The sequence below is a fragment of the Dasypus novemcinctus genome, chromosome 8 (assembly GCF_030445035.2).
Source record: "Dasypus novemcinctus isolate mDasNov1 chromosome 8, mDasNov1.1.hap2, whole genome shotgun sequence".
Classification (NCBI taxonomy): domain Eukaryota; kingdom Metazoa; phylum Chordata; class Mammalia; order Cingulata; family Dasypodidae; genus Dasypus; species Dasypus novemcinctus.
In genome coordinates, this window is record NC_080680.1 from 20,500,250 (window position 1) to 20,518,291 (window position 18,042).

Here is an 18,042-nt window from a genome sequence, read left to right on the forward strand (position 1 = left end):
TGAAAGTCAGAAATTTAAAGATTCAAAAATCTGAAAGAACTCCAAGCAGGATAAATACAAGGAAAATCATACCTGGGCACATCATAGCTAAACTCCTAAACCAGCCCCCCACCCCGCCCCCGCCCCTTCAAAAAAAAAAAAATCCTCTCAAAAGCATCCAAAACAAAATGACATACATTCAGAGGAACAACGATACAAACGACAGATGACTTCTCCTAAGAAATAACGAGGCCTCCAAATAGCAGAACGATGTCTTTTAACTGCTGAATGAATGGGGGGACACACATCTGTCTGGAAAATGTAAGTCCTAAAACCTTACTTAAATCATTAATTTGTTAGGAAGTCCCTATTCTGTACTTAGCAAAATGGTAGCCCACCTGGTTCAATTTTCCAAATTTCTAAGTGAGTCGAGCTTAAGCTTATATATGTCTACTATATTCAAAAGTAGTATTTCTCCCTAATCATTTATTTTTTTACTCCATTTCAAAATAACTTATATTCTAAAAAGCGAACCCTCACTCCAAAATATCCACTTCCTTCCTTCTTCAGTAGAAATTCTCATGAAATTGGTTGGACAAATTGACATATATCATAAAATTGGTTTTTACCCAAAGTTTTGGACAGCTATTGAACTCTCCTGCCCCTCAGAACTTTTCTTTCAGCTCCTCATTTTCATCTCTCCTCAGTTTGACAGAAATGGTTCGCTGATGCACTAAACAGCTAATAAACTTTTAAAAAGAATAGGCTAGTCATTTTTAAACTGCAGAGGAAATCCTATCAAAGATTCCCCTTATCTCTGGTATAATTCTACTCTGTGAGTTTAAGATATGCTTTTAGGCATTTTACTTGGTTTCTAACATTTCAGCCTTCAGCTTTTCCCCTTTCTACTCTCCTTTTTATTTTTCTTTTACTTTAAGTAAAAATGCAGTGTTATAACAACATTAAGCTATATGTTTTAACTGTACTTGTACCAGGATATTCAGAGTTTAAAATCCCTCTGGAACCATAACTCTAACCGCCCTCCCATATAAATATATGCTACAATAGGGTCTTTCATTCCAAAATTCATACCCATGGGGCAATGTCATTTATCATTGAGTAAATAATGCAAGAAAACATAATGAAAAAGGGATTTTGCTTTATTCCCTTAACTATAAATAAAAATATGTAGCACTTTGCAGGATTACCACATGTGGTATGATATTAACTTAAATGCCAATCTTTAAGGCAAACTGTAAAAAAGATAAACTGTGCTCTCTGGTTTCAAGTTTTTAAGTCTCTCTTTTCTTTCAGTTTACTGCTTTCATGAAGCACATAAGAGTGACTGCATATAATTTGTGACCATGTAATGAAAGACTCGATTGTGATATATACATGCAAAAAAAAAAAACAAAAACAAAAACTAGAGTTAATGTTGTTGTGGGAATTATGAAAAGGTCTTGTGATGAAGATCAATGCAGCAAAGCCAAGTCAGGTCTGAGTCAAAGACCTTTTCCCAGATAAAGAGAGCAAATCACTGTCGGCAGTGGCTTGATTTATATATTATAAACAATCGGGGAGGTGTGGGGGAGGTTCTAGAATGTGAACACTGAATACAAAAACTGATCAAGTGGTTTTATTCACATCAGTATATGCCTATGCTGAATTATGCTTAAACCTGATGTGATATGATAGAAATCAGCATCACTGATGGCAGCTGGTGTTAATTCTGGCTATCCTCATCTCACCTTGGCATACAGATGCCATTCCACTTTGGTGCATAACATGTTTGTGCTCACATTAGCAGCAGGCACTGTTCTGGGTTGCAAAGATCAGACTGGAAGAGATTTCAATCTATATTCAAAGAGGAGAGAATTTATCCCTTTGATTGCTACTTGCTTGCAAAGTAGAGCTTGTTTCAGCTTTCTAAAGAGTGCCACTTAAACTAAATTATAGCAGCGTGATTGGAACAAGGATTCCTGGGAGAACTCATTACAGTTATAGAGAAATGGAGATTTCACTTTTCTACTCCATTATTTTTTTTAGGAGGTACTGGGGATTGAACCCAGGACCTTGTACATAGGAAACAGGCATTCAACCCTGAACTACATCTGCTCCCCAATGATGGCTTTTTCATTTGTTTTTAAGAGGTACCAGGGAACGAACCTGGGACCTCATATATGGGAAGCAGGCACTCAACCATTTGAGCTACATCTGCTCCTCTCTACCTCTTCCCCACCCCCCACCCCCCCGGTTGCTGTTCTCTGTGTCCATTCGCTGCATCTTGTTTCTTTGTCTGCTTCTGTTGTCGTCAGTGGCACGGGAAGTGTGGGTGGCTCCATTCCTGGGCAGGCTGCACTTTCTTTCGCGCTGGGCAGCTCTCCTTATGGGGCACTCTCCTTGCGCGTGGGGCTCCCCTATGGGGGGACACCCCTGTGTGGCGTGGCACTCCTTGCACGCATCAGCACTGCGCATGGGCCAGCTCCACACGGGTCAAGGAGGCCCGGGGTTTGAACTGCTGACCTCCCATATGGTAGACGGACGCCCTAACCACTGGGCCAAGTCCGTTTCCCTCTACCTCTTTTTCAAGATTTTACACTTGCCCAGGGAGGCTGGCCAGTCCAGGTACTAGAAACATTAAGAACATACTGAACTGCAAAGCTTTATACCAACATCTATTTCCTCATTAGATGTGTCTTTTTTCTTTTTTATCTTTTTTTCAAAGATACATAGATGACACAAAATGTTACATTAAAAAACATAAGAGGTTCCCATATACCCCCACTCCGCACCCCGCCACACTCCTCCCACATCAACAACTTCTTTCATCATTGTGGCACATTCATTGCATTTGGTGAATACATTTTGGAGCATTGCTACACAGCACAGATTATAGTTTACATCGTAGTTTACACTCTCTCCCAGGCCATTCAGTGGGTTACGGCAGGATATATAATGTGCAGCATCTGTCCCTGCAGTATCATTCAGGACAACTCGAAGTCCCAAAAATGCCCCATATCACACCTTTTCCTCCCTCTCCCTGCCCTCAGCAACTCCCATGTCCACTGTCTCCACATCAATGATATAGTTTCTTCCACTGCTAGAGTCACAATAGTTCTATAGTAGAATACCACCAAGTCCACTCCAATCCATACTTTATTCATCCATCCTGCAGACCCAGACGTGCCTTAATGACGATCTGACTTATTTGTTTCCTGGCACTATCAACAACTAAAGATTTCATATGAACTACCTAAATTTTAAAACTAGAAAATAATCTCTCTCTGTCAAAATTGTTAAAGATATGTCATCAGGGAAGCGGACTTGGCCCAGTGGTTAGGGCGTCCATCAACCACATGGGAGGTCTGCGGTTCAAACCCTGGGCCTCCTTGACCCGTGTGGAGCTGGCCCATGCACAGTGCTGATGAGCGCAAGGAGTGCCCTGCCACGCAGGGTGTCCCCTGCGTAGGGGAGCCCCACGCACAAGGAGTGTGCCCCATAAGGAGAGCTGCCCAGCACAAAAGAAAGTGCAGCCTGCCCAGGAATGGCGCCACCCACACTTCCCGTGCCGCTGACGACAACAGAAGCGGACAAAGAAACAAGCCACAGCAAATAGACACAGAGAACAGACAAGTGGGGGGGCGGGGATTAAAAATAAATAAATAAATCTTAAAAAAAAAAAATGTCATCATAACAGATTGAAGAACTAATCAATCATAACATGGCCAGTTGGGGGTACAACTCTCCTATCAACTTTGTCCTAAAGGACATGTAATCCCTTCATGCCTCTCTCCTTCCTCAGCCCTTACCATCTTGCTCTACACCCAGGACTTTGTATATATATGGCCAATTCGCCATGATCCAGGGGCAAATAACATGATTTGTCAGTTTAAAAAAGATACAAGTACATTTGTGAAAAACAAAGCAAAAAGCAGTGAAACATCTTCTGGAGATCATCTTTTAGAAGAACATAGCAAAGGTAGTAATAATTAATATTTAGTGGGTGCTTACTGTGTATGTGACACTCTTCCAATCTCTTGCAATTCTTACAGCTCTGTAAAACAGGTATTATCGCCATTTTACAGATAAAGGACGATCCTGAGAAATGATGCTCAGAGAGGCTAAGTGACTGGGATTACTCAGCTAGCAGACAGCAGATCTGGGATTTGAACTCAAGCAGCGTGTGCTTAAACACTATCTACACAGCCTCTAGGGCATGGTAATCCTACACTGAGGGCAGTTAGATGTGGTAGGAACTAGCACATCTCAGCAGACTCAAAACAGGTTAAAAAATCTTGATTAAAAGAATAATTGGAAGTGGATTTGGCCCAATGGATAGGGCATCCACCTACTATATGGAATGTGCAAGGTTCAAACCCCGGGCCTCCTGACCTGTGAGGAGCTGGCCCATGCGTAGTGCTGATGTGCACAAAGAGTGCCGTGCCACACAGGGGTGTCCCCCGCATAGGGGAGCCCCATGCGCAAGGAGCACGCCCAGTAAGGAGAGCTGCCCAGTGCGAAAAAAGTGCAGCCTGCCCAGGAATGGCGCCACACGCACGGAGAGCACGCACAATACGAGACACAGACTCTCGGTGCTGCTGACAAGAACACAAGAGGACACAGAACACACAGTGAATGGACACAGAGAGAAGACAAGTGGGGGGGGCAGGGAAGGGGAGAGAAATTTAAAAATTTTAAAAAAAGAATAATTGGAAAGTGGATGTGGCTCAAATGATGAAGCTCCCACCTACCACATGAGAGATCCTGGGTTCAGATTCTGGTGCCTCCTAGAGAAGATGTGCAAGACAGTGAGCTGACACAACAATATAACACAACAAGATAAAGCAACAAGGAGACTCAAAGAGAAAAGACAATGAGAGACACAACAAAGCAGGGAGCTGAGGTAGCTCAAGCAAGTGAGCATTCTCTCTCCCACTTGGAGGTCCCAGGTTCGGTTTCCAGTGCCTCCTAAAGAGAAGATGAGAGCACACAGCAAATGGACACAGGGAGCACACAGTGAGCACAAACAACAAGGTGGGGGGAGGGAGGGGGAGAATAAATAAATTTTAAAAAGAAGAATTTAAGACAAAATTATTTAGTTAAAATTAGTTCTAATATTTAGAAATAATTAATGTTCATTAAAAGCTATCCAAAGGTATGGAAAGAACAAAAGTATAATGGTTTAGATGCTTGGAATACTCTAAAATGTGAAAAATGCCTCAACAGACCTACCTGTCAAAATAACATTATTGTTTTCTCATTTTCATCATGCTCTCTAGTCTTTTTTTTTTTTTTTTTTTTTTTGAGTAGTTAAGATTATTTTAAGGTGTAGAATTCAGGAACTCCAACAACAATTACAATTGACATTTGTTTAAAGTAATCCATTTGTAGCCCAAATAGTCCGTAACCTGTACATTTTAGGTCTTACCAACTTCAAAAAAAATACTTTGAGAATAGCTGCAATCACGGTTTCAATTACATGCCCATTCATCTCTTTTCTTTCCCGAATTAACTACTTTCTGATATCAGTCAAGGTAGAATTTATCCTCCTCATATTTTGTCCACTGCTCTTAGGCAAGATCTGCTGCCTCATGGTCAGGTCCAGAACTCTCTTAATGCAAATCATCCTGTCATTCTAAAGGTTCTCAGGAAGGTGTCTTATGGCTTCTTTTACATCTTCATTCTTGGCTACTGTGTCATCTTGCTTTAACCCTAGTTTATTGAACCCTGCAGTACTGCAATACCATTTTCAAGTATCACGCAGCCACCAGCCCATTGCTCCAACAGCAAGCCAACTCGCCGTTTTGACCCAGACTAAAGCGCTGCCTACTCCTGTCTAGTCTTGTAAAGTACAAGAATGGGACAAGAGCTGGACGGAGAGGTGACGTCTGTTGCTTGAGCTCACCTCTCTTTCCCCAACCTGAGTATTGTCCTTTCACAGTTCTGCCTTGGGTTTCCCTTGCCTTTGCCATGGCCCATGAGGGGTCTCTGTTTGGTTTGCCAAATGGCATCAGTGCCTGGTGGCATCATCTCCTTCCAACACTGGAGAATTTACAATTTACTTTATATATTATCTTAAAGGCAATTTTTCAAAAGTAACGTGTTGGCCCCAAGTATTCCCTTAAAACAGTATTTCCCAAACTTCAGCCATGTATGTACCACCATCAGCATTTTTGCCACCCTCGTTGCTGTGCTATTATTTATTAAATATTTTTCTTAAATCCACTTAATCATTGACTCATCTTTTTTTCTTAAACTCATCCTAGGTAATACTATCCATGAAACTGTGGATTGGATGTGCTCATTGTAATTTTTTTCACCAGGTACTAAAATCAGTACATAACTATTAAAATTCACTTGAAATCATTTGGTACACAATTTGAGAAACACTGGTTTAAAAAAGGGCTTAACCCAGGGTGGTAGTTTGAAGCTGAACGTACCCCAGAAATACATGTTCTTAAATTTAAGCCATTCCTATGAGTGTGAACTGATTACAAATAGGACCTTTTGATGAGGTTACCTCAGATGTGTGGAGCCCAGCCCAATTAGAATGGGACTTAATCGTATTACTAGAGTCCTTCATAAGCGGAATGAATTTAGGCATGAAAGAGAAAGCCAGGAAAGGAAGAAGATGAAATCAGCAGAAGCCAGAAAAGCAGCAACCAGGAGATGCTGCCAGGTGCCAAACAAGGTGCAGCCAGCACCAGAACACCAGTCTTTGGGAAGAAAATATCACCTTGATGACACCTTGATGTGGACTTTCTTTTAGCTTCAAAACCAGGAGCAAATAAAGTCCCATTGTCTAACCCAACCCATTTCACGGTATTTGCTTAAGGAGGCCCAGAAACTGAAACACCTGGGACCATATCTACACCTATATATCCATTTTAAATAATAGGGATATTAGAATGTTCCAAAGACAACTTTTCAGCAAAATTTAGGATGGTTCTATTCCATAAAATGAGGTACATCCTTCAGTGGGAGCAGCAGATCTGCCACGTAGCCATGATAAAGTATTTGAGAATAACAGTAATGTGGACAGTTCAGGAAACTAGATGGTTCAGGAAAATGGCTGGGTAGCTGGGCTCCGTGAGGGGAGCTCCTGCAAGAACAGGGAGGCTAGGTCTTCTCTACATGTGCTTGGGTCATGGTGTGGTATAGCGCAGGCATTTCTGTCACAGTGAACTTGACAAAAGGCCAACTGTCTGATGATTAGTGGGGCAGGACTCTTTATTGGCCCCACTTCCTTCCTGCTGGCACCAGTCATGCAAGTATGCAGAGGGGGTCGCTTCTCAAGCTCTAATGCACCTATTTCTCCTGTCGAAAGGAAATATGGGTTACATTTCATTTTGAAATATTAATGCAGTGGGCAGTCTGAAACAGCTTCCTAAGGGAAGCATACTCCCATTCCTGATTGGGGGTGTCATTAGACAATACTTCCCCCCAAACATTAAAAACACTGGAATATCTCATCATCCTCTTTTTCACTCACTTTTCCCATTCCAAGAATGAAAACTCTGTTGATAATTATCTATCCTTAAGTAGGTGAAAATAAGAACTTGCCACTCTCCTTATTCTCATCCATTTCAAGAAGTCCTAATGGAATCCTGGAGTTGCAGGGCACTAAGAAAGACAGTTACTGCTGGTGTGCTCCAAAGAGAACAGAAACATGAAAAATGCTTCCTGCCGCATTATTGTTCATTAATCATTTTTCAGGAAGCTAGATACAGTTTTTTTTTGGACAATTCATGTCTAAGTCATTTTAGATAAATCTCCTCCCGCCCCTGACAGTGGTCTCAGGGTACTAACCTGAAGGCACATTTGTAGTATTTTCTCCACATTCTTGCCTTTTAGGCTTCCAGCACATGATCTGGAGACTGTGTGAAAAGGTACACTTTCCCACTATTTTCTCAAGTTAACTTACTCTTTTGCTATGTGAAATTTTAATATGTAGCCCTACAGCCATAAAGGTCTGCTTCCAAAACATTCATTATTCAGAAAATACTAATTATGGAACTTAAGAAGTTTTAAATTTGGTTTTGTGTTATAATATTACACTGCCAAAGTGGTCTTCACAGGGCATTTTTCACAATTTTATTGTGTCAACATATACATAACAAAATTTGCCACTCTGACCAGTTTTAAGTGTACAATTCAGAGGCATTAATGACATTTACAATGTTGCATTACCATCACTACCATCCATTACCAAATTTTTTTCATCATGCCAAACAGAAACTTTGCCCAGAAGTGGTTTTAATCTCAGAAGACTACTCATAACTTCTCAAAGAATTTTACCCCAAGCCTTTGCAGTGAGATATTAAACCTTCAGATAGGTTCATAACTAGCAATAGATTCATGTCTATGAAGATAATGTTCTAAGAAATTCATGAAACCATTTGTATCTCAGAATTTCCCAAACACAAAGTTATAATCAGATAAATCATCACTGTCCTCAGAGACCTGGTGCAGTGTTTCTCAAAGTATAATCTGAAATCCACATGTACCAGAATCAATGGGGGCCAGGGAAGTACTGTTAAAATGCAGGTCCTTAGACATTATGTTGGATCTACTAAATCAGAATCTCCAGGAATAGGGGTCAAAATCAGCATTTAAAGACACTTCCAGATAATTCTTACATTTCCTAATATTTCAGAAATACTGAGCTATTTGAACCAACTCTTGCCATCACAAAGCCAAGAAAGCAGGACTCTCACAGGTCACTGCATATATGAAGTACAAAAAAAAAAAAAAAAAGAATAAGGGAATAAATAATTGAAATTTTAAAAAATATAGGCAAGATGAAAAGTTCTCATCTATTAGTCTGGCAGAATTTAAATCCCAGCATGAACTGCAGTCATGAGCCAGGAAATTCTCCATTCACAAGAACAGTGTTATCCATCACTGGTATCTATAGCAAAGCAGTCTTTCCTCTCCTTCAACTTGAAACACAGCATACTCTCTAAGAGCTATGACATGGAACATAAAAATTAAAGGGAGTTCTGTCATGCAATAAGGTTTTCACTCACTCCCCCTCAACATTGTGACTTTGCCACTGCAACTGGGTTGAACTAGCTAGATCAGTGGTTCTCAAACTTGAGCATGCATTAGATTCACCTGAACAGCTTGTTAAACCAGACTACTGGCCTCCAATAATTTGCATTTCTAACAAATTCCAGGTGATGCTGCTCAGTGCAAGGACTACACTGAGGAACACTGGCTTAACCTAACTCTGGTCTTCTCTCAACAGCACTACTTTGGATTCACGTAGAGTACAAAGATGTGTTAAAAAAAAAAACAAAACCCACCATCTGACAAATGCTCTAGTCACTTCCTATAGTGCTTCTTGTGTAGGAATTTTGTTGCTCAGTATATTCAGGAAGTTTTCACCATTCAAAACTTGTGATAAGCTTGTTTCTTTCTTGGCAACTCCAGGACAAGCAGCCGGTCTATTCCTCCCCCAATTCCTGGCCTCAGTCTGACCCTATAGCCCACTTCCTACCCTGCAAAGAGGAAAGCTGTCAAAAGGTTGGAGGTCCTTCTATTCCTGTCTTAAGAGAGCTACACTTCCTTCAGCCGGAAAAGGAGACAAGCTCTTTCCCCCTGGGGATTTATTTGGTGATCACCCATCAGGGCCACAGCTATACAGACAATCTCAGCAAGGAGTACTGCATCTAGGGAGCAAAATTAAGTCGAGGAATAAACTCAAATTTTCTCTAGGAATATCAGAAGTACTCAGATCTCAATATTTATATTCTGGTTCTTCACAGGGGTAAATATTTTTAATACTATAACACAGATTTTCCCATTGGGGTAGAACTGGAATGTACACACTGCAAATGGGTACCCTGTTCTTTCTAAATGGCTTTTAAATCCATTTCATCAAGGCATAAAGTACACTTCTAGCATCAGGTTCTAAGGGATGAACTGAAACAAATATTTAATTCGTCCTTGCCAAGACAAGAGATCTGAACAAATTCCTAGAAATGGAAAAGCAGTTGTGAGCAAGGTAAGAAAGCACATCTGATTATCATTTAAATATCTTTAAAAGATCTTTGAGGAGCTTAATCACCTTTTAAATTTGAACATGTAACTGACATTTAATTGGGGGATATTTAAAAATGTATGAGGTTTTAAAAGTAACATTAAAGAGTTTATTTTCCTTTAACACTCTATTTCTTATTTATGCTAAGAGAAATAAGCTTAAGAAAAAAATACAGAACTACACGAATATGGAAGAAGCCTCATGTTTAATGTGTTAGCCATAAGCTGCTCAAATGCTACAAATACTGCATAGCTTTAATGATTTACCTTTAGGTGTAAAAAAATATAAGATGATGCCTTTCCTAAATCATTGGATGAAAATGACTAAACACAACATATACTGTAACCATGGTATTTCCAGAACCTGAAATACCCTTTTTATTAGAAAAAAACTTTAAGTCATATTCCAAATTAGACTTGTTATGAACAAGAGTCGAAGTCCTTGGGCATCCATTTGCTCAAATGTGACCACTGAAGAATTACAGATTTGTCCAAGTACTGAACGTGGCTGCAGAATGAGTGTTCAGTGTCAGCTGCTGCTATAGAGCAACTGCTGGGATGTGATACTGCTGCTTTTTTAAGTGCAATTTCTTTGACAGAAGCGTTGTCTTCTGGCATGCATCTGGGTCTACCATCTGCATGCAGTATGAATGTCCATTTTTCTGGTTTGGAGAGAACAACCCATGTCTCCTTTGAGGTGCTGGACCCTAAACACCAAAACAAATCAGGTCTATATGAAATACTTGTCATCGCTCCATATTGAGATAACAAATTAATCTTTTTCTTAAAAATCCTCATATTTAAGTATGAAAATAAGATCATAAAGTATCACTGTTAATCACCAGTGGAGGATTTATCTATCATAAGCTATTCCTCGATAGAAGCTGCTTTTTATACTATATCACATAGAACAGCTTTCATGAAAATTAACTTTTAGGCAAATCAAGTAAAAATGACAAGGCTTTTAATGTCACCTACTTGCTTCCTATTTTGCAATGACAACAGGAATAATAAAATAAAACCTACTGAACTTGTATCTGTGGTTAAAACAGTTTTGGTTTTGGCTTTTTTAAATGCTTTGTAAAAGTGGTGGGAGTTAGTACCCATTCTTTCTTAACAAATAATGCATTAAGGTAAAGTTAAAAAAAGTTCCCCTGAACTTGACCTTCTTTATCAATCATCTAGCCCCCTATCATCTCCAACTCTTCCCTCTTCCCCAGTTCTTTTCATCTCAGAAATAAATGAATGATCCAGTCCTAAGGGAAAAAACAAATAAGGAAAGCCCTTTCTTGACTTCCACTTCTCTTTCTAACTGTTCACTCTCTCCTCACAGCCAAATTTCTTGTAAGAACTATCTTGAATCCCTATCCTCATTACTCCATCTCCCTTTCAGACCACAGCTCGCTGGAACCACATCCCTACAAGGCCACTCAAATGCAGGCGAATGACATCCTAGTTGTCAACTCAGTGGGCTCTTTCAGTCAATTCTGCAGCATTAACACCACTGACCATGCCCTCCTTCTAGCAATCCTCTCCTCTTTGGGTTTTGTGATACCATTCTCTCCACTACATCTTCCTATCTCTTGGGTCCTTCTGCTTCTTAGACGTTGATGTTTCCTATTGTTCTATCTTCAATCTTTCTCATGTTCTCTGTGCCACCCATGCCCTCATCACTCAAATCCATATACCCAGCCCATCGTTTAAGGAAGTCTCTCCAATGAATGATATAGCACCATCTACCCAGATACCCAAGCTAAAATCCTGGGGACCAGCCCAGATTTCTCACTCTCAACTACATATAATCAATTTCAAAGTCCTATCGATCTATCTAAATATCTCTTGGATCTGTCATATCAGTTCATTCCCTCTGCAACCTGTCCACTCAGGTCACTATCTCTCCAAGAACAGTGTTATAAGAAGCAAGACAATAAACTGCACGAGTAAAAAACTTGGCACCCTGTCTTATAAGTAAGGATGCTACCCAAATATAATAACATGGTTCAAAAGAACACAGAACATTGATATTCTTTAAAAAAAAAAAAAAAGATTCTAATATTATATGACTATAGGCAAATTATTTAATCATTCCAGATTCTCATCTGCCAAATGAAAGGTAAAAGAGAAATCTTGGGAGTTATACTTAAAGGGTAAAAAGTTTGTTTTGGGTGATAAAAAAGTTTTGGTAATGGATGGTAGTGATAGCATAATAGTGTAAATGTAATCAACATCACTAAATTGCAAACACAAAAGTGGTTAAAAAGGGATATTTTGCATAGTATATATGTTACCACAATAAAAACAATTAATAATTAAAAAGGCAGGGGTGTTTGTCTAAGGACCCTTTGAACCCTTAACATTCTGTAATTCTACTTCTATCAGGCACTACTGAAATAGATCATTCCTCATTACTTGTTATATATGCAAGACATTATTGATGCTAAAAGAAAAGGCTGCTGAGTCTCCTTTGCTACCAAAACATATTAAGCATATCCTAATTTCCATCAATTTAAAAAACTAAGCCTTCAATTACAAGTGTCAAAGAAATAAAATGTTAGCCAAAAAAGCCAAGAAAAATTATAATGAAATTGATTGTGTATAAAAATGCAAATTCAAAATAATTCCTTCTGAAATCAAGCAACATAGAGTAATGACACAGGAGCAACATGAGTATGCTATAAACCATTCTGACAGTCACTAATAACATTATGAACAAAATGCTCTTTCTACTCCCAGAACAGTAGTATGGAAATTGTATAATATCTAAAGGCAAACATCAGCACAATATATATGCAATATGAAATCATAAAGTTTCAAGCTCTGCTTTTCAAAACAATACTCTCAGAAAAAGAACTAAGGTGAGAAAATACAGTCTGAATTCCTTTCAAATGATATTATCCCAATTACGTAAGAAGCACCTACCACTCTTGACAGATTCAATACATTTGCCCACTAAGCTCAGAATCACATTCTGTTTTAAAGAGAGTAAAAAAGGTGAGGATAGAGGAAGTGTGTGGTGGGCAAAACAATTTACATTGTAAAGCTGTACTTACTAAGTATTAACTCAAAACCTAGAGATAGGGGAGCAGATATAGCTCAAGTGGTTGAATGCTTGCTTCCTATACACAAGGTTTCAGGTTTGATCTGCAGTACCTCCTAAGCACAAAAGAAACAAATGAAAAAAAAACAACTTTTACTGGGGAGCTGATGTAGCTCAGTAGTTGAGCACCAGCTTCCCATGTTCAATCCCCAGGACCTCCTAAAAAAAAACTAAAAAAAAAAAAAAAAACTAGGGATAAATGAACTCTGGAACCAGATAGCTTGGGTTCACATCCCAGTTCCACCACCTACCAGCTTCATAATTTTAGCTACTCACTTAATTATGTGCCTCAGTTTCCTCATCTGTGAAATATGAAAAATAGTATTATCTTCTTTACAGATAAAGTGCTTAGAAAAGTGCCCGGCATACTTTAAACCCTATAGAAGTAACATGTAATATTACTATTAATAATATTACTTCCCTTAGTATTTTTAGACTAAAAATGAACTGAAAGGAAAAATAACACTATAATTTCTACTCTGGTACCAGTTTGACAATGCTCACCAGGCATGTTTGTTCATGCAACTTCACAGTGTTATCTCTGCTCCTATCTCCACTCATATCTCCAGCTCACAATCAAATCAAATCATCCAATATTGAGCTCATGCCATATGAAAGGAAAAGTATAAAGAAGTATAATTCAACATGCATCAAAAGTGTAGCAATGGTCTATCCTTTATTTGAATACTCATCAGGGCTGCTATTCATTTCATGTTCAGACTTCTTGTCGAATGTATATATATATATATCTTACACTTTGGGAGTGAGTGTAGCGCAAGTGGTAGCACATATATATTGGACAAGAAGTCTGAACATGAATAGCAGCCCTGATTTGTATTCAAATAAAGGACAGTCCATTTATTCTCAAGTTCCTAAGTATGGATGCTGAAGGACTCAATACCTAATGCTTAGCTGGCCTTGGTTTAAAGTACACCCCCAAAAAGGGGTACACGCCTTGAAAATGTCATAAGAAATATGATTTCATTTTGTTGATAGAGTCAATTTTTTGAGTTCCTTGAAGGGAGGGAGGGAGGAAAGGACAAAGAGCAGTACTTAGAGAACTATACTGAAGAGATGTGTTTACAAGTGGCCAGTACATAATGGTGTTGGCGTCTAGTTTTTTGTTTGTTTATTTTGTTTTAAGGAGGTACTTAACCAAGAGAACTATGAGAACATGAAAGACTATACCTGTGCAAGGCAACATAAATAGACATGTAAATCAACTGGAATTCAAACGTAAAAGGGGTTCCCATGTTTTGGTAGACCATAATATAAGCCACTGAAAAATGACCCAAATTCAAAACAGAAATTAAAAGTCCACTATTTTGATATGTGTAATACAGTGAATATATGAAATCTCTAGTTCAAACACCCCAAGCAAAATGCATATTGCCTTACAAAGGTACATGAAAGTGAAGTTCTATAAAGTCTAATTTCATAAATTCACATTTTCCTTAGAACAGCTTAGGATGAAGGATTCTAGTCAGGATAATTCTCCAGTAAACTGAGAATTACCACATATTAAATATCATGCAAGTTGCAACCATTTTCAAAGCAGAATGCAATTTTCAAAGAACCTAAGGTCCAAACCAGGCTAATAATATATTAGTAAATACTTGCATGGCTCTTACAATATGCTTGACAGTGTTCTAAGCTTTTTACAGATACTAATTCATTTTCTACTCAAAATAAGCTTCTGAAGTAAGTTTTCTTTTTACCCCCATTTACAAATGAGAAAACTGAGGGGTACAGAGATGGGAAACTATCTAGGATCACTGTGCTGATAAGTGGCACAGCAGGGATTTGAAACCTGTTTAAGTCTGATTCCACAGTCCCTGTTTTTATTTGCTATGCTTTACTCACTTATTATGATATTGGGGAATGAACTACAAAAAAAGTACTGGCAAATTCAAATTGCAAAGCAGTTTGGAGGTCAAATATAATAAAAAGCTGTTGTAATCACCAAATTATAACACAAAATGACAAATAATGTTCAGATGCCCACTCTGAGACATCAAAGGAAAATTAAAATCTGCTCAATGTATCGTGTTTTAGAAGGCAAGGAATCATTTAGTATGTTTTTCAAATTTCCATCCAAAGCAGTAAATATTTGTTTTCATTTCTAAAAGGATAAAACCTTATTATCCAGAATTACTTACTCCCTGAGAGCTCCAACAGAAAAGTTTTACTGAGTCATCTAATTTGCCCTTTACCTCATTTTTAAAGATAAGGATGGTCTGTGTTTGTGTGTGCATGTGTAGAAGGATCACAAATGAGGCTTTTTAGGTGTTTTAATTCCAGGTATATGACAGTTTAATATTAAAGATATTAGAAAACGTAAAGCCATTGTTGGATGAGTGGGCAAATTTATAGAATTATGTGTAATTATTGTAAAAAGCATAGAATTTTATCATTAGTAGTGGGGTTTTTAAGTACAGGTTTTGAAGTCACACAAATGCGAATTTAATTCTTGGCTCTGTCATATATTACTGTAAATTTTTGGCATGTCATTTTCACATATGTAAGTCTTTCTCTGTAAATCAAGAATAATAATTCCTAATTCACAGGCAGTGAAATCTAAGTAAACTAAGGAGAAAACTAGGTAAAGTGTTAAAAACAGCCCCTAGGATACAGCATTTCAATAAACAGCAACTACTACTATCCCCCTAACATTATTCAACTTTATCCGGGAAATACTGGAAGAACCCAATCCTACCAATTTGCAAGCCAGTAACAGGCTTCCCTAAATTATGTAAAGTATCATAAACCCTATTAAAAAACGGAACACACTAAAAGAACAAGAAATACAAAACCACATCATCAATGAGATCAAGGATTTCAGAATCCTGTTCTCATCTCATATACTCAATATGTGGGTTGCTAATGAGTTTTATAATAACCTATATTATTCCTTTATCAACCATGTAAATCTTAATGTAATTTTTTAGTGATCTAAACATTCCTAGCGAGTTCTATTGCTTATTTATTTTGATGGTCAGTAAGCTACGTTGCAAGGATAATTGCAATCATCACTGGTCGAAAACCTAAAAGAAATCCAGGGGCAAGAAGGATCAATTTAATAAAAAGCTATTAACTGTTGACTGGACCTCAAGTGAATTTTTATTATCACAAAAGCTTTCCACATTACTGCTCCACCCTACCACCCCCACTTCCCATGCATGGGTTAATAAGCAAAACTCTAGATTAAAATAGAACCAATATTCTCTACGGACTTCAAAACTCAAAACATGATGCTCCCAGTAAGGATCCTCCAGGGGGAGGGAAGAAAGACGGTTTGCTGCAACAAGAATTTAAAGGAATAACAAACTGCCCCATCTCTTAAACAGGGTTGGAGATGAACCCTGTAGTGCTAGGAACGGAGAGGGACGGGTGAGGAGTGCCAGGAGGGAAAAGAGGAAGGAGATGGCAATTACTGACTGAGGAAAGGTTTTTGCCGCCGGGAAGTGGAGAGTCGGAGACCACCGCCACCTAGAAAACAGAGGCGGAGAAAAGTGGCTGCCCAGCCCAGTACTGAGGACGGATTTCAGATCCAAGCGTAGAAGGGACGGGGAAGGGACGGGGAAAGGGTCCCCGCTGACCGACGAAAAGTAAGGGTATGTCCCCGGCACCACTGCGGAGCAGGAGAGGAAAGCGGGGAGCCAAGACGGAGCACACAAGTTACCTACCACTGCCGCCTGCCATCGGTGTCCACTTCCGCGACTCCAGGTTACTACGGGCTACCGGAGCACGCGCGCGGCGACGTCATCCACGAGCGCCGCAGCCTGCCGTCCTCTTGGCCCCGCCCCATTCGGGGGAGGCCGTGCCTTAGCTAAGAGCCGGGTTGGATCGCGTTGCGGAGGTCTGCGCAGGCGCGAAGCTGCCACGGGCCCTGGACGGCGCAAGAGTGCACCTTGCATGAGTTGTGGTGTGTAGGGTTGCCCTATTACCCAGCCACCACTAATTGTGCAATCTTATGGGGACTCAGAAAAAAATTGTTCTTGAAATGCAATGTGCACTTTTTATTCCTTATTTTACTCAGCCTGTGCTGCACATGACCGCTGATTACATACACTTATTAATTCCATCACAATTCATCCTACTACGTGCTAGGGAAGCGGTGTACAAAATCCGGGACACACACCAGAACACTATACCCACCCTCATTTTCTAGTTGAGAAAGCACACACAATAATTCGATCACGGTACATGCATGAACGGAAAAGAGTAAGTTGCTGAAAAAATGGAGGGTGGCTCATTTGGGGTGTCAAGGAAGTGCCCTCTGAAGAGGTTCACTGAACTGAGAAGAGAAGAAGCCAGCTCTTTGATGAGCTGAGGGAACAGCAATCAAGAGAAGGATCAACATGTGTGAAAGTCATGGGAAGGAGAAGGCATGTGGTGCCGTTTGAGAAAGTCTGTGTGGTGTTGAAGCTGTATGTACGCCAGAAAAACATGTTCTTAAATTTAGTCAGTTCCTGTGGCAGTGTAACCTTTGTAAGTAGGACTTTTCTATGAGATTACTTCAGATAAGAAGATGCAGCCTGCCTCAGGATAGGACTTAATCCTATTACGGAGCCCTTTATAAGCAGAGTGAAATCCAGACAGACAGAATGCCAGAGAGGAAGCAGCCAGAAACGGAAATCAATGAAACTGCCATGTGACTTGCCATGTGACAAACTAAGGATGAAGGGTCACAGGCAGTCAACCCAGAATCGTCGGGGGGGGAAAGCACCACCTTGAAAATGCCTTAATCTGTGCTTTCTTGTAGCCTCAAAACCATAAGCTAGTTCCCATTGTTTAAGTCAATATATTGCATGGCATTTGCTTGAGCAGCCTAGGAAACTAAAACAGTTTGCTAGGGGCAGAAGAGATGAGATCAGCAAGGTGATCATGCAGAGCCTTTCTGGGCCATGGCAAGGAGTATG

At 39.5% G+C, this 18,042-nt stretch overlaps 1 protein-coding gene across 6 annotated transcripts in view; it reads right to left on the bottom strand.

Moving 5' to 3' along the window:
• AOPEP (aminopeptidase O (putative)) overlaps nt 1-16,873 on the bottom strand; it is a 366,697-nt gene extending 349,824 nt beyond the window's left edge. For 5 of the 6 annotated variants that reach the window (XR_011649356.1, XM_004470934.3, XM_012530019.4 and 2 more), the window contains exon 1: nt 16,807-16,873. The gene's annotated coding sequence lies outside the window, so the exon portion shown is untranslated. The remainder of the gene's footprint in view (nt 1-16,806) is intronic. The other variant, XM_071216642.1, reaches the window with a different exon arrangement.
• Between the last annotated feature and the right edge of the window lie 1,169 nt (nt 16,874-18,042).